Source organism: Orcinus orca, chromosome X (assembly GCF_937001465.1).
Source record: "Orcinus orca chromosome X, mOrcOrc1.1, whole genome shotgun sequence".
In the NCBI taxonomy this organism is placed as follows: Eukaryota; Metazoa; Chordata; class Mammalia; order Artiodactyla; family Delphinidae; genus Orcinus; species Orcinus orca.
The window spans coordinates 12,216,945-12,233,094 of record NC_064580.1 but is presented as its reverse complement, the minus strand read 5'-3'; the positions used below and the strand labels follow the sequence as shown (position 1 = coordinate 12,233,094).

Below are 16,150 nucleotides of genomic sequence, written 5' to 3'. Positions count from 1 at the left end.
TGTTGTCCCAGAGGTCTCTGAGACTGTCCTCAGTTCTTTTCATTCTTTTTTCTTTATTCTGCTCTGCAGTAGTTATTTCCACTATTTTATCTTCCAGGTCACTTATCCGTTCTTCTGCCTCAGTTATTCTGCTATTGATCCCATCTAGAGTACTTTTAATTTCATTTATTGTGTTGTTCATCGTTGCTTGTTTCATCTTTAGTTCTTCTAGGTCCTTGTTAACTGATTCTTGCATTTTGTCCATTCTATTGTCCATTCTATCTCCAAGATTTCGGATCAACCTTACTATCATTATTCTGAATTCTTTTTCCGGTAGACTGCCTATTTCCTCTTCATTTGTTAGGTCTGGTGGGTTTTTATCTTGCTCCTTCATCTGCTGTGTGTTTTTCTGTCTTTTCATTTTGCTTATCTTACTGTGTTTGTGGTCTCCTTTTTTGCAGGCTGAAGGTTCGTAGTTCCTGTTGTTTTTTGTGTCTGTCCCCAGTGGCTAAGGTTGGTTCAGTGGGTTGTGTCGGCTTCCTGGTGGAGGGTACTAGTGCCTGTGTTCTGGTGGATGAGGCTGGATCTTGTCTTTCTGGTGGGCAGGTCCACGTCTGGTGGTGTGTTTTGGGGTGTCTGTAGACTTATTATGATTTTGGGCAGCCCCTCTGCTAATGGGTGGGGTTGTGTTCCTGTCTTGCTAGTTGTTTGGCATAGGATGTCCAGCACTGTAGCTTGCTGGTCGTTGAGTGAAGCTGGGTGCTGGCGTTGAGATGGAGATCTCTCGGAGATTTTTGCTGTTTGATATTATGTGCAGCTGGGAGGCCTCTTGTGGACCAGTGTCCTGAAGTTGGCTCTCCCACCTCAGAGGCACAGCACTGACTCCTGGCTGCAGCACCAAGAGCCTTTCATCCACAGGGCTCCTTAATTTGGGATGATTCCTTGACTATTCAGGTATTCCACAGATGCAGGGTATATCAAGTTGATTGTGGAGCTTTAATCCGCTGCTTCTGAGGCTGCTGGGAGAGATTTCCCTTTCTCTTCTTTGTTCTCACAGCTCCCAGGGGCTCAGCTTTGGATTTGGCCCCGCCTGTGCGTGTAGGTCGCCGGAGGGCGTCTGTTCTTTGCTCAGACAGGACGGGGTTAAAGGAGCCGCTGATTCGGAGGCTCTGGCTCACTCAGGCCGGGGGGTAGGGAGGGTCACGGAGTGTGGGGCGGGCCTGCAGCGGCAGAGGCCGGCGTGACGTTGCATCCCGAGGCGCGCCGTGCGATCTCCCGGGCGAGTTGTCCCTGGATCCCGGGACCCTGGCAGTGGCGGGCTGCACAGGCTCCCCGGAAGGGCGTGTGGCCAGTGACCTGTGTTCGCACACAGGCCTCCTGGTGGCGGCAGCAGCGGCCTCAGCGTCCCATGTCCGTCTCTGGGCTCCGCACCCCTAGCCGCGGCTCGCGCCCGTCCCTGGAGCTCTCTCAAGCAGCGCTCTCAATCCCCTCTCCTCGCGCACCAGGAAACAAAGAGGGACGTAAAAGTCTCTTGCCTCTTCGGCAGGTCCAGACTTTTCCCCGGACTCTCTCCCGGCTAGCCGCGGTGCACTAACGCCCTGCAGGCTGTGTTCACGCCGCCAACCTCAGTCCTCTCCACAGCTTTGTTTTTATTCACAAGATTGCTTTCACAATTTGGTATCTTTTGTGGTTCCATATAAATTTTAGGATTACTAGTTCTATTTCTGTGAAAACTATCATGGGTATTTTGATAGGGATTGTATTAAATCTGTAGATTGCTTTGGGTAGTATTGCCATTTTAGCAATATTAATTCTTCCAATCCAAGAGCATGGGATAACTTTCCATTTCTTTGTATCATCCTCGGTTTCCTTCATCAGTGTTTTATAGTTTTCATAGTATAGGTCTTTTACCTCCTCTGTTAAGTTTTATTTCTAGGTATTTTATTCTTTTTGATGTGATTTAAACAGGATTTTTTTCATTCTCTTTCTGATAGTTCATTATTAGTGTATAGAAAAGCAACAGATTTCTCTATATTAACCTTGTATTCTACAACTTTTCTGAATTCATTTATTAGTTCTAGTAGATTTTTGTTGGAGACCTTAGGATTTTCTCTATAAAGTACCATGTTATCTGCAAATAGTGATAGTTTTATTTCTTCCCTTCCAATTTGGATGCTTGTTCATTCTTTCTTTCTTTCTTTCTTCCTTCCTTCCTTCCTTCCTTCCTTCCTTCCTTCCTTCCTTCCTTCCTTCCTTCCTCCCTCCCTCTCTCCCTCCTTCCCTCTCTCCCTCTCTCCTTCCCTCCCTCCCTCCCTTCCTTCCTTCCTTCATTCTTCTGTTTTTTATTTTTTGTCTGTTTGCTGTTGCTAGGACTTCCAATACTATGTTTAAAAGAGTGGCGATAGGGACTTCCCTGGTGGTGCAGTGCTTAAGAATCTGTCTGTGAATGCAGGAGACACAGCTTCCAGCCCTGGTCTGGGAAGATCCCACATGCCATGGAGCAACTAAGCCCATGCGCCAAAACTACTGAGCCTGTGCTCTAGAGCCTGGGAGCCACAACTACTGAGCCCACATGCCTCAACTACTGAAGCCCACATGCCTAGAGCCTGTGCCTGGCAAACAGAGAAGCGACCACAATGAGAAGCCTGCGCACCACAACGATGAGTAGCCCCAACTCACAACAACTAGAGAAAGACTGTGCGCAGCAACAAAGACCCAATGCAGCCAAAATAAATAAATAATAAACAAATTTTTTTTAAAAAGTGGCAAGAGTGGGCATCCTTGTCTTGTTCCTGATTTTAGAAGAAAGACCTTCAACTTTTCACTGTTGAGTATGTTGTTAGCTATGGGTTGTTTTTTTTTTGCATCTTTATTGGAGTATAATTGCTTTACAATGGTGTGTTAGTTTCTGCTTTATAACAAAGTGAATCAGTTATACATATACATATGTTCCCATATCTCTTCCCTCTTGCGTCTCCCTCCCTCCCACCCTCCCTATCCCACTCCTCTAGGTGGTCACAAAGCACCACGCTGATCTCCCTGTGCTATGCGGCTGCTTCCCACGATCTATCTATTTTACGTTTGGTAGTGTATATATGTCCATGCCACTCTCTCGCGTTCTCACAGCTTACCCTTCCCCCTCCCCATATCCTCAAGTCCATTCTCTAGTAGGTCTGTGTCTTTATTCCTGTCTTACCCCTAGGTTCTTCATGACATTTTTTTTTCTTAAATTCCATATATATGTGTTAGCATACGGTATTTGTCTTTCTCTTTCTGACTTACTTCACTCTGTATGACAGACTCTAGGTTTATCCACCTCATTACAAATAGCTCAATTTCGTTTCTTTTTATGGCTGAGTAATATTCCATTGTATATATGTGCCACATCTTCTTTATCCATTCATCCGATGATGGACACTTAGGTTCTTTCCATCTCTTGGCTATTGTAAATAGAGCTGCAATGAACATTTTGGTACATGACTCTTTTTGAATTATGGTTTTCTCAGGGTATATGCCCAGTAGTGGGATTGCTGGGTTGTATGGTAGTTCTATTTGTAGTTTTTTAAGGAACCTCCATACTGTTCTCCATAGTGGCTGTATCAGTTCACATTCCCGACAGCAGTGCAAGAGTGTTCCCTTTTCTCCACACCCTCTCCAGCATTTATTGTTTCTAGATTTTTGGATGATGGCCATTCTGACTGGTCTGAGATGATATCTCATTGTAGTTTTGATTTGCATTTCTCTAATGATTAATGATGTTGAGCATTCTTTCATGTGTTTGTTGGCAGTCTGTATATCTTCTTTGGAGAAATGTCTCTTTAGGTCTTCTGCCCATTTTTGGATTGGGTTGTTTGTTTTTTTGTTATTGAGGTGCATGAGCTGCTTGTATATTTTGGAGATTCATCCTTTGTCACTTGCTTCATTTGCAAACATTTTCTCCCATTCTGAGGGTTGTCTTTTGGTCTTGTTTATGGTTTCCTTTGCTGTGCAAAAGCTTTGAAGTTTCATTAGGTCCCATTTGTTTATTTTTGTTTTTCTTTTCATTTCTCTGGGAGGTGGGTCAAAAAGCATCTTGCTGTGATTTATGTCAGAGTGTTCTGCCTTTGTTTTCCTCTAAGACTTTGACAGTTTCTGGCCTTACATTTAGGTCTTTAATCCATTTTGAGCTTATTTTTGTGCATGGTGTTAGGGAGTGATCTAATCTCACACTTTTACATGTATCTATCCAGTTTTCCCAGCACCACTTATTGAAGAGGCTGTCCTTTCTCCACTGTACATTCCTGCCTCCTTTATCAAACATAAGGTGACCATATGTGCGTGGGTTTATCTCTGGGCTTTTGATCCTGTTCCATTGATCTATCTTTCTGTTTTTGTGCCAGTACCATACTGTCTTGATTACTGTAGCTTTGTAGTATAATCTGAAGTCAGGGAGCCTGATTCCTCCAGCTCCGTTTTTCGTTCTCCAGATTGCTTTGGCTATTTGGGGTCTTTTGTGTTTCCGTACAAATTGTGAAATTTTTTGTTCTTGCTCTGTGAAAAATGCCAGTGGTAGTTTGATAGGGATTGCATTGAATCTGTAGATTGCTTTGGGTAGTAGAGTCATTTTCACAATGTTGATTCTTCCAATCCAAGAACATGGTATATCTCTCCATCTATTTGTATCATCTTTAATTTCTTTCATCAGTGTCTTATAACTTTCTGCATACAGGTCTTTTGTCTCCTTAGGTAGGTTTATTCCTAGATACTTTATTCTTTTTGTTGTAATGGTAAATGGGAGTGTTTTCTTGATTTCACTTTCAGATTTTTCATCATTAGTGTATAGGAATGCCAGAGATTTCTGTGCATTAATTTTGTATCCTGCTACTTTATCAAATTCATTGATTAGCTCTAGTAGTTTTCTGGTAGCATCTTTAGGATTCTCTATGTATAGTATCATGTCATCTGCAAACAGTGACAGCTTTACTTCTTTTCCGATTTGGATTCCTTTCATTTCCTTTTCTTCTCTGATTGCTGTAGCTAAAACTTCCAAAACTATGTTGAATAAGAGTGGTGAGAGTGGGCAACCTTGTCGTGTTCCTGATCTTAATGGAAATGATTTCAGTTTTTCACCATTGAGGACGACATTGTCTGTGGGTTTGTCATATATGGCTTTATTATGTTGAGGAAAGTTCCCTCTGTGCCTACTTTCTGGAGGGTTTTTATCATAAATGGATGTTGAATTTTGTCGAAAGACTTCTCTGCATCTATTGAGATGACCGTTGGTTTTTCTCCTTCAATTTGTTAATATGGTGTATCACATTGATTGATTTGCATATATTGAAGAATCCTTGCATTCCTGGAATAAACCCCACTTGATCATGGTGTATGATCGTTTTAATGTGTTGTTGGATTCTGTTTGCTAGTATTTTGTTGAGGATTTTTGCATCTATGTTCATCAGTGATATTGGCCTGTAGTTTTCTTTCTTTGTGACATCCTTGTCTGGTTTTGGAATCAGGGTGATGGTGGCCTCGTAGAATGAGTTTGGGAGTGTTCCTCCCTCTGCTGTATTTTGGAAGTGTTTGAGAAGGATAGGTGTTAGGTCTTCTCTAAATGTTTGATAGAATTCGCCTGTGAAGCCATCTGGTCCTCGGCTTTTGTTTGTTGGAAGATTTTTAATCAGAGTTTCAATTTCAGTGCTTGTGATTGGTCTGTTCATATTTTCTATTTCTTCCTGATTCAGTCTTAGCAGGTTGTGCATTTCTAAGAATTTGTCCATTTCTTCCAGGTTGTCCATTTTATTGGCATATAGTTGCTTGTAGTAATCTCTCATGATCCTTTGTATTTCTGCAGTGTCACTTGTTACTTCTCCTTTTTAATTTCTATTTCTATTGATTTGAGTCTTCTCCCTTTCTTTCTTGATGAGTCTGGCTAATGGTTTATCAATTTTGTTTATCTTCTCAAAGAACCAGCTTTCAGTTTTATTGATCTTTGCTATCGTTTCCTCATTTCTTTTTCATTTATTTCTGATTTGATCTTTATGATTTCGTTCCTTCTGCTAATTTTGGGGTTTTTTTTGTTCTTCTTTCTCTAATTGCTTTAGGTGCAAGGTTAGGGTGTTTATTCGATATGTTTCCTGTTTCTTAAGGTAGGATTGTATTGCTATAAGCTTCCCTCTTAGAACTGCTTTTGCTTCTTTCCATAGGTTTTAGGTCGTCGTGTCTCCATTGTCATTTTTTTCTAGGTATTTTTTGATGTCCTCTTTGATTTCTTCAGTGATCACTTCGTTATTAAGTAGTGTATTGTTTAGCCTCCATGTGTTTGTATTTTTTACAGATCTTTTCCTGTAATTGATATCTAGTCTCATAGCGTTGTGGTCGGAAAAGATACTTGATACGATTTCAGTTTTCTTAAATTTACCAAGGCTTGACTTGTAACCCAAGATGTGATATATCCTGGAGAATGTTCCATGAGCTCTGGAGAAAAATGTGTATTCTGTTGTTTTTGGATGGAGTGTCCTATAAATATCAATTAAGTCCATCTTGTTTCATGTATCATTTAAAGCTTGTGTTTCCTTATTTATTTTCATTTTGGATGATCTGTCCATTGGTGAAAGTCGGGTGTTAAAGTCCCCTACTATGATTGTGTTACTGTCGATTTCCCGTTTTATGGCTGTTAGTATTTGCCTTATGTATTGAGGTGCTCCTATGTTGGGTGCATAAGTATTTATAATTGTTATATCTTCTTCTTGGATTGATCCCTTGATCATTATGTAGTGTCCTTCTTTGTCTCTTGTAATAGTCTATATTTTAAAGTCTATTTTGTCTGATATGAGAATTGCTACTCAAGCTTTCTTTTGGTTTCCATTTGCAAGGAATATCTTTTTCCATCCCCTCCATTTCAGTCTGTATGTGTCTCTAGGTCTGAAGTGGGTCTCTTGTAGACACCATATATGGGTCTTGTTTTTGTTTCCATTCAGCCAGTCTGTGTCTTTTGGTGGGAGCATTTAATCCATTTACATTTAAGGTAATTATCGATATGTATGTTCCTATTCCCATTTTCTTAATTGTTTTGGGTTTGCTATTGTAGGTCTTTTCCTTCTCTTGTGTTTCTTGCCTAGAGAAGGTCCTTTATCATTTGTTGTAAAGCTGCTTTGGTGGTGCTGAACTCTCTCAGCTTTTGCTTGTCTGTAAAGGTTTTAATTTCTCCATCAAATCTGAATGAGATCCTTGCTGGGTAGAGTAATCTTGGTTGTAGGTTTTTCTCCTTCATCACTTTAAATATGTCCTGCCAGTCCCTTCTGGCTTGCAGAGTTTCTGCTGAAAGATCAGCTGTTAACCTTATGGGGATTCCCTTGTGTGTTATTTGTTGTTTTTCCCTTGCTGCTTTTAATATGTTTTCTTTGTATTTAATTTTTGATAGTTTGATTAATATGTGTCTTGGCGTATTTCTCCTTGGATTTATCCTATATGGGACTCTCTGTGCTTCCTGGACTTGATTAACTATTTCCTTTCCCATATTAGGGAAGTTTTCAACTATAATCTCTTCAAATATTTTCTCAGTCCCTTTCTTTTTCTGTTCTTCTTCTGGGACCCCTATAATTCGAATGTTGGTGCGTTTAATGTTGTCCCAGAGGTCTCTGAGACTGTCCTCAGTTTTTTTCATTCTTTTTTCTTTGTTCTGCTCTGCAGTAGTTATTTCCACTATTTTATCTTCCAAGTCACTTATCCGTTCTTCTGCCTCAGTTATTCTGCTATTGATCCCATCTAGAGTATTTTTAATTTCATTTATTGTGTTGTTCATCATTGCTTGTTTCCTCTTTAGTTCTTCTGTGTCCTTTTTAAATGTTTCTTGCATTTTCTCTATTCTATTTCCAAGATTTTGGATCATCTTTACTATCATTCTGAATTCTTTTTCAGGTAGACTGCCTATTTCCTCTTCATTTGTTAGGTCTGGTGGGTTTTTATCTTGCTCCTTCATCTGCTGTGTGTTCTTCTGTCTTCTCATTTTGCTTATCATACTGTGTTTGGGGGTCCCCTTTTTGCAGGCTGCACGTTCGTAGTTCCCATTGTTTTTGGTGTCTGTCCCCAGTGGCTAAAGTTGGTTCAGTGGGTTGTGTAGGCTTCGTGGTGGAGGGGACTAGTGCCTGTGTTCTGGTGGATGAGGCTGGATCTTTTCTTTCTGGTGGGTAGGTCCACGTCTGGTGGTGTATTTTGGGGTGTCTGTGGCCTTATTATGATTTTAGGCAGCCTTTCAGCTAATGGGTGGGGTTGTGTTCCTGTCTTGCTAGTTGTTTGGCATAGGGTGTCCAGCACTGTAGCTTGCTGGTCGTTGAGTGAAGCTGGGTGTTGGTGGTGAGATGGAGATCTCTGGGAGATTTTCGCCGTTTGATATTCTGTGGGGCTGGGAGGTCTCTTGTTGACCAGTGTCCTGACATTGGCTCTCCCACCTCAGAGGCACAGCACTGACTCCTGGTTGTAGCACCAAGAGCCTTTCATCCACACAGCTCAGAATAAAAGTGAGAAAAAGTGGAAAGAAAGAGGATAAAATAAAATAAAATAAAGTAAGGTAAAATAAAGTTATTAAAATAAATAATTATTAAGAAAATTTTTTTTAAAAAAGTAAAAGAAGAAACAACAAAAAACAAACAAAAAAAACGGATGGATAGAATCCCAGGACAAATGTTGAAAGCAAAGCTATACAGACAAATCTCCCACAGAAGCATACACATACACACTCAGAAAAAGAGGAAAAGCGGAAAAAATAATAAATCTTGCTCTCAAAGTCCACCTCCTCAATTTGGGATGATTCGTTGTCTATTCAGGTATTCCACAGATGCAGGTACATCAAGTTGATTGTGGAGATTTAATCCTCTGCTCCTGAGGCTGCTGGGAGAGATTTCCCTTTCTCTTCTTTGTTCTCACAGCTCCCAGGCGCTCAGCTTCGGATTTGGCCTCGCCTCTGCGTGTAGGTCGCCAGAGGGCGTCTATTCTTCACTCAGATAGGACAGGGTTAGAGGAGCGGCTGATTTGGGGGCTCTGGCTCACTCAGGCCTGGGAGAGGGAGGGGTGCGGATTGTGGGGTGATCATGCGGCGACAGAGGCCGCCGTGACGTTGCACCAGCCTGTGGCACGCCGTGCGTTCTCCTGGGGAAGTTGTCCCTGGATCACAGGACCCTGGCAGTGGCGGGCTGCACAGGCTCCCCGGAATGGAGGTGTGGAGAGTGACCTGTGCTCGCACACGGGGTTCTTGGTGGCGGCGGCAGCAGCCTTAGAGTCTCATGCCCGTCTCGGGTCTGCGCTGTTAGCCGCGGCTTGCGCCCGTCTCTGGAGCTCCTTTAAGCAGCGCTCTTAATCCCCTCTCCTCACGCACCAGGAAACAAAGAGGGAAGGAAAAGTCTCTCGCCTCTTCGGCAGCTCCAGACTTTTCCCGGACTCCCTCCCGGCTAGCCGTGGTGCACTAACCCCTTCAGGCTGTGTTCATGCCGCCAACCGCAGTCCTGTCCCTTCGCTCCGACCGAAGCCCGAGCCTCAGGTCCCAACCCTGCCTGCCCCAGCAGGTACAAGCTCTCGGGCTGGTAAGTGCCGGTTGGCACCGATCCTCTGTGCGGGAATCTCTCCGCTGTGCCCTCCACACCCCTGTTGCTGCGCTCTCCTCTGTGGCTCCGAAGCTCCCCCCGTCCGCCACCCGCAGTCTCCGCCCACGAAGGGGCTTCCTAGTGTGTGGAAACCTTTCCTCCTTCATGGCTCCCTCCCACTGGTGCACGTCCCATCCCCATCCTTTTGTCTCTGTTTTTCTTTTTCTTTTGCCCTACCCAGGTATGTGTGGAGTTTCTTGCCTTTTGGGAGGTCTGAGGTCTTCTGCCAGCATTCAGGAGGTGTGCTGTAGGAGTTGTTCCACGTGTAGATCTATTTCTGATGTATCTGTGGGGAGGAAGTTGATCTCCACGTCTTACTCTTCCGCCATCTTCCCCCTCTCTAGCTATGGGTTTGTCCTAAATGGTCTTTATCATATTGAGATATGTTCCCTTTATGTCAACTTTGATGAGAGTTTTTATCATGAATGAATGTTGAATTTTGTCAAATGCTGTTTTTGGGGGGGTCTATTGAGATGATCATGTGATTTTTATCCTTTTTGCTAATGTGATGTATCACATTGGTTAATTTGCAAATATTGAACTATCCTTGAGTCCCTGCAATAAATCCCTGTTGATCATGGTGTATGATCCTTTTTGTATATTGTTGGCTTCAGTTTGCTAACATTTTGTTGAGGAGTTTTGCATCTATGTTCATCAGTGATATTGGCCTGTAATTTTCTTTCTTTGTAGCGTCTTTTTCTGGTTTTGGTATCAGGGTAATGGTGGCTTCATAGACTGAATTTGGAATGTTGTGTTCACTTCAGTTTTTTGGAATATTTGAAGAAGTATAGGTATTAGCTCTCTTTATATGTTTGGTAGAATTTTCTTGTGAAGCCATCTGGTCCTGGACTTTTGTCTGATGGGAGTTTTTTAATTACAAATTTAATTTCATTGCTAGTGATTGGTCTTTTCAAATTGTTTCTTCTTGATACAGTCTTGGCAGGTGTATGCTTCTAGAAATTTGTCCATTTCTTCGAGGTTGTCCAATTTGTTGGCATATACTGTTTGTAGTATTCTCTTATGAGTTTTGTATCTATGTGGCATTGGTTGTTATTTCTGTTCTTTCACTTATTATGTTGTTTATTTGGGTCTTCTCTTTTCTTCTTGGTGAACCAGGCTAAAAGTTTATCAAGTTTATCTTTTCAAAAAATTAGCTCTTGCTTTCATTGATCTTTTCTTACTTTTGGTCTCTATTTTTATTTCCTCTTTGATCTTTATTATTTCCTTCCTTTTACTGACTTTGGGCTTTTTTGTCCTTTTTCTAATTCCTTTAGGTGGTAGGTTATGCTGTTTATTTGAGATTTTCTTGTTTCTTCAGGAAGGCCTGTATTGCTAATAAACTTCCTTCTTAGAACTGCTTTTGCTGCATTCCATAGATTTTGGAAAGTTGTGGTGGAAAGTTGTCTTTCCATTTTCATTTGTCTCAATGTATTTTCTTATTTCCTCTTTCATTCCTTTATTGACCCATTGGTTTTTTAGTAGCATGTTGTTTAGTGTCCACGTGTTTGTTCTTTTCTCATTTTTCTTTCTGTAACTGATTTCCAGCTTCACACTGTTGTGGTCAGAAAAGATGCTTGAAATAATTTCTATCCTCTTAAATTTGCTGAGACTTGCTTTGTGGCCTAGCTTGTGATCTGTCCTGGAAAACGTTCCATGTGCACTTGAAAAGAATATGTATTCTGCCATTTTGGGATGGAATTTCCTGTAGGTACTATCAAGTCCCACTGGTATAACGTGTCATTTAAGACCACTGTTGCCTTATTGATTTTCTATCTGGATGATCTGTCCATTGATGTAAATGGGGCATTTAAGTTCCCTGCGAGTATTGTATTATTGTCAATTTCTCCATCTATTCCTGTTAATATTTCCTTTCTGTGTTTAGATGCTCCTTTACTGGATGCGTATATGTTAATGTGTGTGATATCTTCTTCTTGTATTGATCCCTTTATCATTATATAATGCCCTTCTTTATCTTTTGTCACAGCCTTTGTTTTAAAGTCTGTTTTGTCTGGTATGAGTATTGCTACCCCCTGCTTTCTTGCCATTTCCATTTGCATGAAATATCCTTTCCCATTCCCTCTCTTTCAGTCTGTGTCTTTAGTTCTGAAGTGAGTCTTGTAGGCAGCATATAGATAGGTCTTTTTTTTTTTTAATACAATCAGCCACCCTATGTCTTTTTTATTTATAAATTTGTTTTTTAATTTATTTTTGGCTGTGTTGGGTCTTCATTGCTGTGCGCGGGCTTTCTCTAGTTGCAACAACTGAGGGCTGCTCTTTGTTGCAGTGCACAGGCTTCTCATTGTGGTGGCTTCTCTTGTTGCGGAGCATGGGCTGTAGGTGCACGGGCTTCAGTAGTTGCAGCACATGGGCTCAGTAGTTGTGGCTCGCGGGCTCTAGAGTGCAGGCTCAGTAGTTGTGGTGCACAGGCTTAGTTGCTTCGCAGCGTGTGGGATCTTCCCGGACCAGGGCTGGAAGCTGTGTCCCCTGCATTGGCAGGCGGATTCTCAACCACCTCACCACCAGGGAAGTCCCCACCCTATGTCTTTTGATTGAAGCATTTAGTCTATTCATGTTTAGGGTAATTATTGATAGGTATGAACTGATTGCCATTTTATTACTTGTTTTCTGGTTGTTTTTATAGTTTTTCTCTGTTCATTTCTTCTTCTTTTTGTTTCTTCCCCTGTAGTTTGATGATATTCTTTTGTATGCTCATGTGCCTTTCTTTTTAGTTTTTGTGTATCTATTGCAGGTTTTCGATTTGTGGTTGTCATGGGGTTCATATATGTTGACCTGTAACTATATCTACTTGTTTTAAACTGATAGTCATTTATGTTCAAACACATTTTAAAAGATCTACATTTTTAAAACATTTTTACTGGCGTATAATTGCTTTACAATATTGTGTGAGTTTCTGCTGTATAACAAAGTGAACCAGCTATATGTATACATATATCCCCATATCCCCTCCCTCTTGCGTCTCCCTCCCTCCCACCCTCCCTATCCCACCCCTCTAGGTGGTCACAAAGCACTGAGCTGATCTCCCTGTGCTATGCGACTGCTTCCCACTAGCTATCTATTTTACGTTTGGTAGTGTATATATGTCAATGTTACTCTCTCACTTCATCCCAGCTTAGCCTTCCCCCTCCCCATATCCTCAAGTCCATTCTGTTCATCTGCATCTTTATTCCTGTCCTGCCCCTAGGTTCATCAGACCTTTTTTTTTTTTTTTAGATTCCATATATATGTGTTAGCATATGGTATTTGTTTTACTCTTTCTGACTTACTTCACTCTGTATGACAGACTCTAGGTCCAACCACCTCAGTACAAATAGTTCAATTTCGTTTCTTTTTATGGCTAATATTCCATTGTATATATGTGCCACATCTTCTTTCTCCATTCATAAAAGATATACATTTTTTTACACCCCTCCCGAAACTTTTGTGTTTTTAATGTCATATTTTACATCTTCATGTTTATCCCTTAGCTGTTTATTGTAGTTATAGTTGCTTTTACAATTTTTTGTCTTTTAATATTTGTACTGGCTTATTTAAGTGGTAGATCCTTAGTCCTTAGTATATATTTGCCTTTCCTTTTCGGATTTTCCATTTCCTACAGATTCTTACTTTTTTCCACTTAGAGAAGACCCTTTAACATTTCCTTTATGGTAGGTTTAGTATTGATGAACTCTTTTAGTTATTGCTTTTCCAAGAAGTTTTTACCTCTTCTTGGATTCTAAATGACAGTCTTGCTGGGTAGTATCCTGGGTTGCAGGTTTTTCCCTTTCAGCACTTTGAATATATCATGCCACTCCCTTCTGACCTGCAGACTTTCTGCAGAACAATCAGCTGATAGCCTTATGGGGGTTCCCTTGTATATGGCTCTGTTTTTATCTTGCTGCCTTTAAAATTCTCTTTATCTTTAAGCTTTACCATTTTAATTATGATATGTCTGTCTGGGTTTATACTGTTTGGGACTCTCTGTGCTTCCTGTACCTGGACATTTGTTTCCTTTTTCACTGGTTTGGGAAGTCTTTAGCCATAATTTTCTCAAATACATTTTCAATTCCCTTCTCTCTCTCTTCTTCTGGGGCCCCTATAATTTGAATATTGGTACACTTAATGTTATGTCAGAGATCTCATAAACTGTTGTCATTTTTTTAAATTTGTTTTTCTTTTTGCTTTTCTGATTGGGTGGTTTCCATTACTCTATTTTCGAGATCACTTATATGTTCTTCTGTGTCACTTAGTCTGCTATTCATTCCTTCTCCTGTGTTTTTTATTTCAGTTATTGAATTCATTATTTCTGATTGGGGTTTTTAAAATATTTTCTTGTTCCTTGTTAACATTCTCACTCTGTTCATCTATTCTTTTCCCTAGTTCAATTAACATTCTTACTAGCAATGCTTTGAATTCTTTATCTGGTAAGTTATTTATTTCTGTTTAATTATGTATTTTCAGTGGTTTTCTCTTGCTGTTTCAGCTGAGAGTAGCTCCTCTGCCTTATTAGTTTGCTTAACTTTCTTTGCCTCTATGGATTTAAATGAAACAGTTATCTATTCCAGTCTGGAAGGGGTGTTCATATTATAGACTGTATGTGCCTAATGCCTTTGGTGGGAGAGCAGATTTGATGTGGACATAAGCCAGGTCTTTCCTCAGGATGTCCTGTTAGCTATCACCTTGGTAGGACATGAGGCTGAAGATGGAGGGGCTAGAGTTGTAGCCGGGTATGGGGTGGGACTTCCCTTCTGCTCAGTGGCCATCACTGCCCTCCAAGTTGCTGGAGTAGAAACCCTGAGGGTTGGGCTTGATCTGGCTCTGTTCCCTTTAAGTGTCTGCTTTCCCCTTTTCTAGCACTGGGACCTTTGCCCCAGAGCTGGGGATTGCTGAGGCAAGGGAGGCCCGTGTGGAGTCTCGGCTCAGATGTCTGAGCTGTCTCCGATGTGCTGCCAGTACAGGTGCCAGCAGTTATTTCCCTCGATCTGCTCAGATGCAGCCTCGGGTCCAAGTCCCCTTTGTCCCTCACTGCTAACCACTTCCCCCAGTCTCTGCCATCGCTGCGCTTTTGTGGAGCTGCACTGCAGGGCAGGCGGGGCCGGTGTGGACTCTCTTTGTGTATTAGGGTAAGCTGTGGCGGAGTGGACATCATCAGAGTTCTGGGCTGCTTCTGATATGACGTTTGAGTAAGTGCCAGCACTGGCTACTGCTGCCTCACCCAGGCTCTGCCCTGGGACTGGGTCATCTCTGCATCCCACAGCCAAGTTTTTTCCTCTGGTCGTGGCAGCCCTAGATTCCATACCACACTGCGACGTGGAGTAAGCTTTGTTGGAGCGTGCACCGAGGCAGTTGTGGGAAACTTGGCAGCCGCTGGAGCAGTCCTCTCACCACCCTCTCTGCCCTGCCCCAGGAGCAAGCCAGTGCACAAGCACTCGTGCACATGCATGTTCCTCAGGAGCGGGGTCCAGGCTTCCCCCAGCCCTCCTGTTAGTCCCAGTGGTCCTTCCGGCAGCCAAGGGGGCTTGTCTTCCCTGTGTAGGATGCCAGGACTGGGGCTTCCAATTGTGGTTCTCACTGCTCACTCCCCAAGGCGGGCGTCTGTTCATGTGTTCTCCCTTTTCCTCTGAGTCCCCTCCCAGGGGCATAGGTCCTGACCTGATTGCTTTTCTTCCCTTCCTACCCAATTCCATATGTATCTTTCTTATAGCCTTGGTTGTACAGGAGTCTTTCTGCCAGTTTCCAGTTAGTTTTCAATGAGAACTGTTCCACATGTAGATATATTTTTGATGTGTTCATGGGGGGAGGTGACTTCCATGTCTTCCTATTCTACCGCCTTGATTGATCTCCTTTTTAACAATAGTTTTGACCATGTAAAATCACAATGGCTAATAAGAATGAATAACAAATTTGTAAAAAACCTCAAGCTCTCATTTTGAAAATAAATGACTGTTCTTTTGGCAGCAATGAGTAGTTGGAGGCTAAATGTCTTATGTTTTCACATTATCTGCTTGCAGTGTGCCGCCAGTACTTTAGCTGTCTAGTAAAATGTAAAATATATTTGTGTGTCCTAGTGTTTAATGGCATGGCATTACAGTGATAGCAGTAGCTAATAAATAACGGGATATAATCAAATGAACCTGTTTGGAAGGAGGTACAGAGGGGATTAGAATTTGTATTAGGCAATATTGATTTGTGATTATGTAGTGGAAAAAAAAAGCTGTTACCATTTTTGACATCTGTATTGCAACAGAAATATGACACAGGTATTTCGTACTATTTGTTATTCTAGAAAGTAAAAAAGTATCGGAGACAGGTCTATTCCTTTCTCTATTAGCATACAAAATCTAATGTTTATCTTTGGAGGCATGGAACTTGAAAAATTTGTATAACTATTTTCCCACTGTTCAACCCCACTCCATTATAGCCAAAGGCCTCTTCTGTACGTCATCTTATCTTCCAACATAGGAGGTAATGTGGAGCATTATATAACATTTCTCGTCATGTCAGTTGCAGCACAACTGAACATAAGCCCAAGCCAGCCAAGATAGGGGATTACATCTCAG

At 41.7% G+C, this 16,150-nt stretch overlaps 1 protein-coding gene across 1 annotated transcript in view; it reads right to left on the bottom strand.

Moving 5' to 3' along the window:
• Positions 1-16,150, bottom strand: part of GLRA2 (glycine receptor alpha 2) — a 199,333-nt gene that overhangs the window by 108,548 nt on the left and 74,635 nt on the right. The window lies entirely within an intron of this gene.